Source organism: Sus scrofa, chromosome 1 (assembly GCF_000003025.6).
Source record: "Sus scrofa isolate TJ Tabasco breed Duroc chromosome 1, Sscrofa11.1, whole genome shotgun sequence".
Lineage (NCBI taxonomy): Eukaryota > Metazoa > Chordata > Mammalia > Artiodactyla > Suidae > Sus > Sus scrofa.
In genome coordinates, this window is record NC_010443.5 from 166,379,761 (window position 1) to 166,393,512 (window position 13,752).

Here is a 13,752-nt window from a genome sequence, read left to right on the forward strand (position 1 = left end):
ACCATTTTCTGTGGGCTTTCCAAATTTCTGAGACCTCAGAGTCCCATCAGGGCCTAAGCAGCACTCTGGAAGGAGAAATGACTTCATCAGAATTCTTTCCAGTTTCTGATCTTCACTACATTTTTCAGGGCCCCACCCTTTTCCAAAAGCCCAAATGGCTTTCAAACGGGACAGAAAGGGGCTTCTGCTCTCCAGGAAAATCCTCTATCCCAAGTCATAAACAACCCCGAGTAACCCTACCCTACAGTCCCCGAGCTATAAAGGCTGGCTTTGTTCAGGGAAGGGGCCTGGGAGAGGTATCAAGTCTGAGCAGAGTGATTGCTTTCCCTCCTGGGGTCTGTGTGGGCGGGGGATGCCAGTGATCCTGTGCCAAGCAGCACGGCCCACCCAGGTGGCCCTAGATGGGGCTGTGACCCCTCATGGGCCCTGAACACAGAGACGAGGTGTCAGGGAGTGTGACCCAGGCTGCAGAGCTTTATCATAAACACCGCTGTTCTGCTACCAGGCAGACCACCTCTCCAAGCAAACACTTCCAAGTTCCCTGGGGACCCTGCTGAGCACTCCAGGTTCCTCCTCCACTTCTACCCCTCCCTCTCCTCCTCTTTCCCTCCTTTTCCTTCAGAACTGACCCTCTACTCACAGGCCAGGACTCCACGCTCTCCTCGCCTTTATTTTAAATGTCTCCGCCTGGTCTATCCTCATGGTCCTGGGCTTCTATCGAGGTCCAAGTCAAAAACTGCCTCTTCCTAAAGTTTCCAGGTTTCCACCTAGAATTAAACAATGTCTCCTCTGTCTTTGAAAGGCATGTGAGAATGAATCACAGTCTGCTGTACTTCAGAGTTCACATCTGTTATTCCATCCATGTATCTTTGGGTCTATCCCACCTTCCCGCATTTCTGCCCAGTGCCAAGCACCACGTCCCATGTGACCTGGTCCTTAGCCCCCTTGGTGGAGACTCTCTCCCTTTCAAGATTTTTTATCAGTATGATACTAACAGTTAGCATTTACTGAGCACTTACAGTGTGTCAGGCCAAAGTCAAAGTATTTTATGGGCATTAATGCATTTACCTTCATAACAACCTTATGAAGTAGGTATTAAAAGTCCCCCATTTTACAGGTAAGGAAGCTAAGGCACAGAGACACTGAGTCACTGCTCAAAGCCATACAGAGAGTAAGTGGCAAAGCCTGAATTTAACTCTAGACAATCTGGGTCCAGAACGTGTGCCCTTTAACCCCCTGCTTCCCCTCTTGAAGTGGTTGTGAACATGGCATCTGACTGTGGGGTGTGAATCAGGGCTCCACCTTCCCCAGCTGTGTGATTTTAACAAGGTCACTTATGTAACCTCACATGTGAAATAGGGGTAACAACAGTTCCCTTATCCCAGTGCTGTTATGAGGGTTTGGTGAAAGAATGTGGTCAAAAAAGTGCCCTGTGCACTATTACTGCTGTGACCACTTGGCTCACAGAATGATCCTGGCCATCAGCTTGCAGGCCCAGGCACTGGGAGCCAGTCCCAGGGAAGTGCCTGGAGAAAGACTTCTGGGGATGAGCCCAAGTGTAAAGGCCACTCCTGCCCAGGTCCCTGGCAAGGCCTCTCTACGTGGCATGAGATGGGAGGAGGTCAGGGCCAACGCTGCCACCTGGCAGCTCCCAGGCTTACCTGTTCCTGCACCCCAGAAACAAGCCACCCTCAATCTCATGGAGCCACAAGGGCAAAATTCCAACATCAGAAAACACCCTGGAAACAACAGGCTTGGGGTCAGAGGCCCACAAAGGACAAGATTCCTTTATGTCGTGTACGAAAGGGATTAGCCACAGCACGCCCAGGCTAACCATTTTCTCTCAAGGTCTTTCCCGCAAATTGGAGAATTGCACTGTGGGCTACAGGTGCCTCAAAAGATATACATGTGGGGACAAGGCCTGGAGGTAATAAGTAAGAGTAAAAAGAGTTGGTTTTGGTGTGGCATAGAGGTGTGTGTGTGTTTCCAGAATATTCTTTAATGGTGTCGTTATATTCCCCTCATTAAAAATACTGGAAGAAAATAATGTTGTTTCAGGCACACTTGATGTGTTTGCCTTTGCAGCATCTGTCCCCCTCTCTTCTGGGCAAAAAAGACCCCTCTCCTCACCCTTAGGCCATGGGATTCTGGGGTCTGACTCCAGGCCTGGCTCCCAGTTTGGGCCTGTGACCTAACCCTGGCCTTTTAGAGCATCAGATGCCCTGGGCCACAAAGGGTGGCTCAGAGGTGAGCTTATGACCCCAGGGAGCCCATTGAGACTAATGATTGGGATTGTTGTTTAAACAGCTGGGGGTGGCATTAAGTCTTGGGCTGCTAGTGGCCACATGGAGAAGATGGAGACTAAATCAACACCAAGAGCCGGCAGAGAGCTCTCAAGGAGAGCACAGTACTGGTGAATTCATTTGAACCTGTGGATGCACGCACACCTAAAAGAGATCTCTTCTGGCTGAGATGTCAGGCTCCCTGGCGTTAAGGACATGAGCTTTGGATCCAGCCTGCCTAGGCCAAACTTGGCTCTATCACTTTCCAGCAGCAGGACCTGGGTGAGTCTGCCTCACATTCCTCATCTGCGAAGGTTGTTGTGAGGATTCACTGAGTTAATATACGTAAAGCAAATGCAAGCACTAGGTATTGGTTATTATCAACACTGAGCTGAGTTTCTGCCACCAGCTCAAAGAGTGCTCATTGCTTCATGGAACCATGGTTAGGGATGTCTTGTGGCTGGCATGGAGGAAAGCTGACAAGTGGCCCTGCCATGACAGAGCTGTCCATGGGGCCAGATACTATGTATAAGTCCATGTCTGCTCAGGCACAACCTTTCAGCCTCTTTACCCACAATGTGAGCCATTTTGGACCAGACAGCATGACCTCTAGGACCCTCACCCCCACTGGGTGAGGACTGGCACTAGCTACCCTGGGTGTTCAGGGCCCAAATAAGCCTGGATGCAGATGTGTCTACTGGCCAGGTCACAACTTCTTCTTTTTTTTTTTTTTTTTTTTTTTTTGTCTTTTTGCCTTCTCTAGGGCTGCTCCCGTGGCATATGGAGGTTCCCAGGCTAGGGGTCTAATTGGAGCTGTATCCACTGGCCTATACCACAGCCACAGCAACGAAGGATCCGAGCCACATCTGCAACCTACACCACAGCTCACGGCAACGCTGGATCCTTAACCCACTGAGCAAGGCCAGGGATCGAACCTGCAACCTCATGGTTCCTAGTTGGATTCGTTAACCACTGCACCACAATGGGAACTCCCACAACTTCCTTCTTCGCTGACCCCTTGGTCTCGCTTGGAAGACGGGCCACTGACTCACTGTCCTGGCTGGCCTTACAATGCCCTGTGCAATCCACACCTGCCCTGCTCAGCTTGTGGCAGCCTCACCCTCAGCAATGGATTCCATGCCAGCAATGCACACTAGGCTTGGTCCAAACAGCTGGACCTTCCGGACCTTGCAAAAACTTGACACCTTCTTACCAAAGAAATCCCCAGTAGGGTCCAAATCAAGAGCATGGCATAGTCAGAGCAACAGCCACTGTTTATTGAGCATGGAACAATGGTTTCTTGACCACAGAGAAGCCGTGTGAAGCTGTGCTCTGGTCAGGGACATGCCCCACCCACTCAGCCAGTACCCCCTGCCTTTGCAGAAGCTGCTGCCATTACACAGAAACAAGCCCAGACCCGTGGCTCTTTTCTCCTGGCTGTGCCTCCAGTCCTGTGAGTAATCTCCCCTCCCTGCTGCCTTGGCTGGCTGCTGGTAGAGGCTGAGCGTGAGCTCCCCCACCTACCCAAGAGCTCTGGTATTAGCTAGCTATTGCTGCATAACAAATTATCCTAAAGCTCAGCAGCTTAAATGATAAACATTGATTGTCTTACACAGTTTCTGAGGGGCAGAAATCTGGGAGCAGCTTAGCTGCATGGCTCTGCCCAGGGCCTCGAATAAGGTTGAAGTCAAGCTATCAGCCAGGGCTGCAGACCTCTGAGGGCTTGTCCAGGGCTGAAGGATCAGATTCCTATCTCACTCACATTGCTGTTGGCAGGAGGCCTCCGTTCTGCAGAGTTGCTCATGACATAGCAGCTGGCTCCTCCAAGGGTGAATGACAGAGAGACACCCCCAAACAGAAGCTGCAGTGTCTTTATACCCACATCTTGTACGTTGCACACCTCACTTTGTTCACACAGACCAACCCTGGTACCAAGTGAGAAGAGGCCACACAGAGTGTGAACTGCAGGAGATGGTACACTCTGCTATCTCTTTTTTTTTTTTTTTTTTTTTTTTTGCTTTTTTAGGGCCACACCTGCAGCATATGGAAATTCCCAGGCTAGGAGTTGAATCAGGGTTGCAGCTGCAGGTGTATACCACAGCCACAGCAATGTGGGCTCCAAGCCGTGTCTGCGACCTACACCACAGCTCCCAGCAACGGTGGATCCATAACCCACTACGCAAGGCGGGGATCGAACCCTGTGTCCTCATGGATACTAATCAGGTTCTTAATCCGCTGAGCCACAGCAGAAACTCCCCTTCTCCGCCATCTTGGAGGCAGGCCCCCACAGCCCCGCCCTGCCCACTGCCAGGGGGCTTTGGAGTCAGAAAAGGGGGCGGGGGAGGAGTGCAATTCAGAGTTTAAGAGAAGTTAGAGCTGTGCACAGTGACCTCAATTACCTAGACAGACACCGGAGAGACTTCGAAAAACCCCGATCGGATCACAGAGCCCCTTAAACTGGGCTAACATTTGGGCAGGAACAGGGTAAACGTGTGATTTTGTTTTGAGCCTATGGAAGGTGCGGGTGTTCCGCGACGCGCAGATTTGAGAAGTGAGTTTGTACCTGAGACGAGGTCCTCGGTGGGACCGGGCTGGCGGTCACTAGGCTGCAGACAACGCTGGTGGCTGTTTGCTCACATGGAGACCCACTCCAAGTGGCTCGAGGGAGGGTCTGAGGAAAAGAGAGGTCTCCTCACGGAGGCGAAGCTTTTGAGCACTGCCTTGAAGGAAGGGGAGGGTTTTTATCAGAGGCAGCGCGGGAGGCAGCGCGGGAGGCAGCGCGGGAGGCAGCGCGGGAGGCAGCGCGGGAGGCAGCGCGGGAGGCAGCGCGGGAGGCAGCGCGGGAGGCAGCGCGGGAGGCAGCGCGGGAGGCATGGTTTGCAGAACCCGAAACAACCTGGGGGGCTTCCCGGAAGCCAACTGCCATCCTCGCTGCTTCACAGGCCCAATCAATGCCTTACTCCCTTCATGGGTCTTTCCTCCTCTTTTGGTCTCACCAAGTTTTAGGTTTCTGTGGATCAACAGCCGGGGCTTTTACTTCTCTTTCCCAGGTGGATGTTAAAGTCAGCTCCGAGCCCCTGGAGCGTGTCCAGAACTCAGCAGTTCTGCCCCAACCCCTATCAACCTCGCATTCCTTGAACCTCCCCCCAACCCCCACCTCACCACCCCGCTCCTGTTCATCTTCAGCTGACCCACATCTGGCCCGGTTCTGCTGCAAATTCCATTGCCAAGGAAGCAGGAACAGTGGGCTGATCCAAGCCAGCCCCCAAATTCCTGAAGCGTTAACAGGTTGGTTTTCATCAACGACTTGAAAGTTCTGGACGGCTAGACGTGTCTCTTCAATGTAATGATATTTGCAGGCCTGTCTCCCAGCCCTTGTGAACAGCAGATCTCTGCCTCCCGACAGCCATCACTTTGAGGTCCCAAAATCCCCAAGCCAGGCTCCATGAAGCCTTCTCTGTCCTCCCAGAAACCTCCAGGGCCTGGGGTCTTACTGGATGGGACAGACCAGTTATTATAACCAGTTATTATAAACCAGGCATCCTGCCAGAAAGTAACAGGGGGCTCCAGGCTCAGGTCTGAGTTCTGGCCTGGTCAGCATCCCCTTCTGCCCTCCACCCTTGGTGCTCCCTGAGTACAGTGCCTGCCCTCCCACCTCATAAGACTACCAAGTCAGTGAGTCTGTGAGATTATACACTGTAATGGTCAGACAATGCTGCCTGAACAGTTTTTAGTAGGAGTTTGTGCTTTGATTCCAGGTTCCCCAAAATCTGGTTGTTTCCTCTGTACAGAATTCAGTTCAGGGCACCCCCTTAGGACCTCCGAACAAGTAATTCAAAAGAAGCATGCTTCTAGATCAAGAGGAATAATCAATTCCCATCTGGGGTTACTGTATTGACACTGTCAGTGCCCTGGAAATGCAGACCCTTGCAGCAAGTTCAAGTGGGGCCAGTTCCACTTCTTTGTTCCGATCACTCCTTTCAACTCCCACAAGTGACAGCAACAAGGGCAACTCAGGGCTTCTAAATGTCAGCAATGTCAAAGGAATTCACTTTTTACCACTTCTCCCATTCTCCTCCTCCCACCCACCCCACCTCAGATGCTGGAGAGAAAGTGCTCAGATAAGGAGATGATTTCCAGGTGCTGAGGGTGCAACATTTTCCCTCCCCTCTGAATGCTAAGCCTGTGCAGCTGAGATAATTGGAACTGGGCCTGCAGTATTGGCTGCAGCCTCCAAGTGAGTTTGCAGGTGGGCTGATTTGTGTTAAGCATGCAGCACTCACTTTCATATCTTCTACTCCTGCATTGCTGCAGGGCAGAACTGGTGTGAAGTCACAGGAATGACTCTGTGACCACTGCTATTCATTCCTTTCAAATTAAGACTCCTCCATGGTACTAAATGGGAATAATTGGCTAATACAATCACATCCAGGCAGGCTACTAAGGCAAGAGGGAGCGAGCAGGTATAGCAGGTACAGGGACCTACTTACTCATTATATCAGAACGCAGTTATTCAAAAAATATTTTGTGCACTCTGTGCCATGCCCTGGGGGTGAAGTGATGTGCTATGGTCTTGCTCTTGTGACACTTATAGTCTGGTAGGGGAGTAGGGAGGTGGACTAGCAATTGAAATACAGTGAATAAGCTCTGCTTGTGCTACTCGAGCCCATGATGGGGCACTGCTATGGGTTGAATTGTGCCCCACCCCCAAACATATGCTGAAGTCCTAACCCTCAGTACCTGTGAATGTAACCTTATTTGGAAATACGGTCTTTGCAGATATAATCAAGTAAAGATGAGGTCATTAGAGGGGGCCTCATCTGTTATTACTGGTGTCCTTTTAAGAAGAGGAGCTCTCCTGGGAGTTCCCATAATGGCTCAGTGGAAATGAATCTGACTTGTATCCATGAGGATGCAGGTTTGATGCCTGGCCTAGCTCAATGGGTGAAGGATCCGGTGTTGATGTGAGCTGTGGTGTAGATCACAGATGCAACTCATATCTGGCATTGCTGTGGCTGTGGTGTAAGCCAGCAGCTACAGTTCAATTCGATTGCTAGCCTGGGAAACTCCATACGCCTCAGGTGTGACCCTAAAAAGAAAAAAAAGAAAAGAAGAGCTCCTGCTGTGGATCAGTGGCACAGAATTCTATTGCAGCGGCTTGGGTTGCTGTGGAGCCAAGGGTTCCATTCCCAGCCCAGTGTAGTGGATTAGAGGATCTGGTGTTGCTCAGCTGTGGTGTAGGTTGCAGCTGTGGCTCAGCATCAATCCCTGGCCGAGGAACTTCCATATGCCATGGGTGCAGGCTTTAAAAAAAAAAAGAGAGACAGACACACAGATACAGAGATACTCAAGAAGAAGACCATGTGATGAGGAGACAGAGGTTGGAATGATGCTTCCAAAAACCAAGAATTGACAACAACATCAGAAGCTAAGACAAAGACATGGAACACATTCTCCTCTAGAGCCTGCAGAGAGAGCATGGCCCCACTGGCACGCTGATCTTGAAGTTAAGCCTGCAGAGCTATGAGAGAATAAGTTTCTGTCTTTTAAAGCCACCCTGTTTGCAGTACTTTGTTACAGCAGCCATAGGAAACAATATAGGCATCAAAACAAGTAATGCATCAGGGAAGGCTTCTTGGAGGAAGTGACATTTAAGCGGAGATCTGAACAAGGGTGTTATAATTGGAGCTGTTTTGTTTGTAGGAACAGAGTTCTTAAAAAGCAGAATTGGTGATGAGGGAGGTGATTTAAGGATACAGGACATCACATGGACCTCAGTGTAGAAAGAGAAGCTGGATCTCATGGCATCTGAAGCCTGGAACTAGGAATTCTGAACCTAGGCTATGGTTTCCATTGATCAGGGACTCATGACCTTCCTCATGTCTGCTTCTCCCTTTCTCTACCTCTATGTTTCTCTCTGTAATTGGCTCAATTTTTTGCTTGTTCCCAAATGGCTTCTTTTACTTACTTTTTAGGTCTCAGTGAGCAAGTGACCTCTTTGGAAGGCCTTCCACAGCCACAGTAGGTAAATGGCCCTTCCTTATTCCATTCTATCACCCTGTTGATCTTATTTATAACACGTATCACAAACCACAGTTATTGTGTCGACTTACTTGTCAATTTGGTCATCATCTGTCTTTCTCATAAAATCAGAATCGCACCCCACTAGGAATTCAGCGTTCATCCTAAGAATAAGGAGGAGTGATGTGATCTGAATTGTGTTTTCTAAAGTTCCTGGGCTGCAGGTGGAGACTGGATTGGGCAAGGGTAAGACCTAGCATAAGGCCTGGCACAGAATACCTGCTCACAGGTGGTAGCTATCACATGGAGGCAGGGAGACTGGTGGGGAGACCACTTCAATGGTCTGGTCAAGAGATGATGATAGCTCAGGCCGTGGCAACAGCAAGGAAGATGGAGAAGAGCAGGTGATTCCCAAGACATTTAGGAAGAATGGAGGCGACTGAGTGCCTGATAATATGTGGGAAAGAGAGAAAGCCAAGAATGTAGGAAGGACACCCAGGGTTTACGATATGGCAGTGGGATGTTTGAAGATGACTGCTTTCTTGGACATGGTGAGTTGGAGATTCCTGAGGGGCATCAAAATGAGATGTTGGAGAATAGCTGTAACATCTGTGGTTATGGCCTGGAGTTCTGGAGGCCGCGATTGTCTAGAAATACTGATTTGGAAATCTTTCTCCTATAAAGAGTAATAGAGCCATAGAGATGGGTCCCACAGAGCATATGAATAGAGGAAAATGACAGAATGACCTTGGACAGAACCCTATGTAGCATAAAACTGTAAGGAATGATTAGAGGAAAGAAATGTACAGAGATGGGGAAGCAGTGGCTAGAGGGAGGAAGGAAACCCCAGGAGAGGTGTCACAGAAGCCACACAGAGAGCATTGGACAAGTGGAGATGGCCGGTAGCATACTGTCTCAAAGTCAAGAAAGATGAGGAAAGAAATATATGCCACCAATTTATGGACAAGGAAGTCATCGGTAGTCTTGGGAAAAACTGCTGCATTGTGAGAGGTGAGGACAAAAGCCAGATATAGTGGGAAATGAGGGGGTAAGTGCTGTGGGTAGATAACTCTTCCTAGAGGAACTGGGCTAGAGGAGAAAGAAGAGAGATATTCTGGGGGGCGGGGGGGGGTGAAGAGTGAGGGATCAAGGATGGTTTGTTTGCTTGTTTGGGGTGGAATGGGAGTGATGTGAACATCTTGCACCCTGAACAGAATAGAGGAGAGGTTGAGAACACAGGACAGAGGGGCAAAGGAGAGAGCCCTGAGAAGGCAAGTAGGGCTGGCCCAGAACCTGCAGAGAAGGGAGCCTGCCAAAGAAGTGGGCAGGAGAGGTGCATGGGATAGCTCTTCAGGTAAGGGACCACAGCCCAGCAGTTGTGGGACAGAGCACAGGGCCACGGGAGCACAGAGGTCTTGAAAGAGGCTCAATGCCAACAGCCCCCAGACCTTCCCCTTCCTCTCCCTCTTGGCCCTACTGAATGTCTACACATTCTTCAAAGATCTGCACAAATGTCATATCCTCAGGGAAGCCAACCCAAGCCTTCCAAGAGGGACATAGTGCTAACGACATATACTTTCCCAGCTCACCAAACTTCTTCAGAAAACTTTTCTATAAAACCTGAATTATAGAGAGTTGAGCAAATTATTCTTTCTGATTCATGGAATTCCAACATCATCTATCCATGCAAAGTCCCTGTGGTAGGCACAATGATGGCCCCTCAAAGATGCCTGCATGCTAGGAACCTTTGAGTATATTATCTTACATGGCAAAATAGATTTTTATAGGTGTGATAAAGAAAAGAATCTTGAGATGGAGAGACTCTCCTGAATTATCTGGGTGGACTCCATGTAATCACAAGGGTCCACAAAAAAGGGAAGCAGTAAGGTCAGGGTCAGAGAAAGTAATGGTGATGATGGAGGCAGAAAGAGTGAAAAGAAGCTACTGGCTTCAAAGATAGAGGAAGGGGCTGTGAGCCAAGGAATGTAGGCACCCTCTAGAAGGAAAGCACATGGTTCCTGCCTGGAGCCTCCAGAAGGAACCAGCCCTGCTGACACCTTGACTTTAGCCTAGTGAGACCTCATTTGGGACTTCAGACCTCCAGCACTGTAAGATATTATAGTTGTGTTGTTATAAGCCACTAGGTTTGTAGAAATGTGTTACCGGCCATAGGAAGCTAATACAACCTCTGTCTTGTTTTGTTTACTTTTTGGTTTCATCCCCCAAACTAATCTAGTTCCCTCCCTCTCATTGGCTCCCTCTCCAGCATATGTAAGACACATCTTTAGATGTGTGTATATCTGGGGAAAATATGTTGTGCTTTTTATGTGTATATACTTTAATATGCATGAATATTACTGTGCTGTAGTTGCCACACTTCTTGCATTTTTTTCTGTCAATACTAGGTTTTTAAAGACCCACCCTTATTGCTATGTGTACATGCAGTGTGTTGCCCTGCCTGTGACACAGGTTCCACAGTACACACTGACAGCAGTTGACTTAGAACACTAGACTTTCTGCTGATGCTCTCCTGGCACCAGTATTTCTTGGGTGAGCATCCTCCCATGTCTTCTCCAAGGGCTTGGAGGAGAATTTCTCTGGATTGTATACCCCTGGTGGGCTTATACTGCACAAAATTTATTTGCTAAGTATGACCAGGTCAGTCTTCAGAATAGATGCTTCCACCTAAGTGGCTCCTGCTCCCCCACTTCTCCAACAATGTCTGATATTATCCAGCTTTCTAATTTTTACCAGGATCATGGGAATCAGGGAGCATGTCATAGTTGTCTGAATTTGCAATTTCTCTAAAGGCCACAATTTTGTTTCCCTTCATATACTTCTTAGCCATTTGGCTTTTTCCTTCTGCAAATTTCCTTCTATCTCCTTTGCCAATTTAGTGACTGACATTGGGTTGTGTGTCTTGCTGATTTGCAGAAGTTCCTTATTTATCATTTATAGCCACACTCCATTTTAGTTATTAAAAATATTTTTTCCCAGATTATCATTTGTTTAACTTTGTACATTGTGTTTTTTATTGAACAAGAATTTTTAATTTTGATAAAGACAAATAATCACTTTTCCCTTTTAAGACTTTTACATTTGGGGCCTCATAAGAAGTCATTCCTCAACCCTAGACAAAATTTTCTTCTAGTATATTTTCTATAAGTTGTTTTAGTTTACTTTTTGTATTCCAGCTGGTGTTTACTTTTGTTAAAAAGTTTTACAATTTGATTTAAAAACATCTTGCTGATTTTTCTCTTGTCTAATCCCCACATGATTTGTAAATTTGTTGCTATTGTGAATAGAAGAGTTTTTTTTTTTTTTTTCCTTCTAGTTCCCTGGCTCAGCAGGTTAAGAACCTGACGTAGTGTCTATAAGGATGCAGGTTCCATCCCTGGCCTTGCTCAGTGTCTTAAGGATCTGGCGTTGCCACAAGTGGGCATAGGTTGCAGAAGTGGCTTAGATCTGGTGTTGCAGTGGCTGTGGCATAGACCTGCAGTTGTTGCACCCATCCTGGGAATTTCCATATGCTGCAGGTGTGGCCTTAAAAAGAAAAAGAGAAAAGAAAAAAAAAAAGGTTTTTGTTTTTTTTTTTTCTACGATAGTTTCTAATTGTTTGTTGGTGTTTTAGAGGAATGGCAATGAATTTTGTAGACTGATCTTATATCCAGCCATCTTGAGGAACTGCTTATTTAGTTCTGTTAGTTTATCTGCTGAATGTAAGTTTTTATTTGTAGAATCTATTTTCTCTCACTGATAGTTTCGTCTCTTCCATCGCAGTAGTTGTATTGCAATCCTCATTTCTTTTTCTTATTTTATTGGGTTGACCAGGCCCTCCAGTGCTTTATTGAATAATAGTAGTCATTCCTATCTTATACCTTAAGATGAGAATGGATCTAAACTTTAAAAATATTTTATTGATAAGTATATTTGCAGTGGAATTTTAGTAGAGAACATTTTTAGAGTGCCGAGACCAGCTCAGCAGAATGGGGCTGAAGAATGGGTGCTGTGAAACTTAAGGAAAAAAGTTAACATAAAACAAGACACAGAGACATTTATCTAAAGTAAAGGTGGGAACCGGGGGACTCAAGGTCTCGGGGAAGAGCACCACCTTAAGAAACCATACTGCTTTTATTGTGTTTTTTAGGATTATGTCACGTGAGAAGGGGGTTGTAGGTGCAGGATATAGGTTTTTTAAAGTTATTTTAAAAGTCACTTAGCCAGTTGCTGATTAAGCTTTTACTCTGACCTTTAGGCATTTAACAGTCATTAGCATTTGAGGAAGCTTGGCATCAGCTATCTATGTATAGCATCTAGAAAATCACCATTGTGCTTCCGCAGAGGGCGTGCCTATCTGCAGCAACCTGGCCTGCCTAGGTTTGCACCTTGGTTCTTCTTTGTTAATGCATATCCAGTTAAGGAAGACTCATAAACCCCTTGGGGCTATGGGGCTCCTCTTTTATTCTTGAGAGGATGTATCATGCTGTGCAAACAGCGTGCCAATCTGCACACGTCCAGGCATGCCTAGACCAACACATTAAGTCCTCATTCAGCTGACCCTATGAATAACTTATGCCTTTAGGTCTTTGTTTTTAAGCTTAAGTCATTCAGCGACTGTTTTTCAAGCAGGAAGATGGGGTAAAGTAAAGCAGGACAAGATAGAGTTTTCAGCAAAGAGGCTAAGAAAATATTGTAGAAACATGTCTCGTGACATTAAACAATTCCCCTCTATTTTCAGTCTGAGATTTTTTTTTTTATCATAAAGAGATATGACCTTATCAAATAATTTTTATGCCTCTCTTAAGGCATGTGATTTTATGAAGAAGTACAACTGTGGCAACGAGTGAAATAGTCTGTAACTTTCTTGTAATGTCCTTATAAAATTTTTTTTTTTTTTTTGTATTTTGCCATTTCTTGGGCCGCTCCCACAGCATATGGAGGTTCCCAGGCTAGGGGTCCAATCTGAGCTGTAGCTGCCAGCCTACACCAGAGCCACAGCAACGCGGAATCCGAGCCGCATCTGTGACCTACACCACAGCTCACAGCAACGCCAGATCGTTAACCCACTGAGCAAGGGCAGGGATCATACCCGCAACCTCATGGTTCCTAGTCGGATTTGTTAACTACTGCGCCATGACGGGAACTCCCTTATAAAATTTTGAAAGCAAGGTTACAGTGGCCTCATAAAAGAGTTAGGCAGGTTTCTCTTTTGTTAGGATTTCTACTAGGATGGACTCAAGTGCTGCCCAGGCCTGAAGGAGGTGGCTAAGACCATTGTACCACATGTTTTGCTCACGTCAAGATTTTTCCTCAGAGAATAGTGGTTACATATGTGTTTGTGGAGGCAACCCTGTCCCCCAGTCCCCAACCTAGAGGGGTGTCTAAGTGTTATACAGCGAAGATCCACCTGCCCTCTCACTTGCATGACCAATGACACATGTTCTAGATC

General features: G+C 47.3%; 1 long non-coding RNA gene across 2 annotated transcripts; it reads left to right on the top strand.

Annotated features, from left to right (window-relative positions):
• Positions 4,627 to 8,309, top strand: LOC110257006. 2 transcript variants are annotated; one of them, XR_002339132.1, is made up of 3 exons: positions 4,627 to 4,833; positions 5,333 to 5,570; positions 8,258 to 8,309. It is a non-coding gene; the product is annotated as an uncharacterized LOC110257006 (long non-coding RNA). The 2 variants fall into 2 exon arrangements; XR_002339134.1 differs by having other exon boundaries at positions 4,627 to 4,766.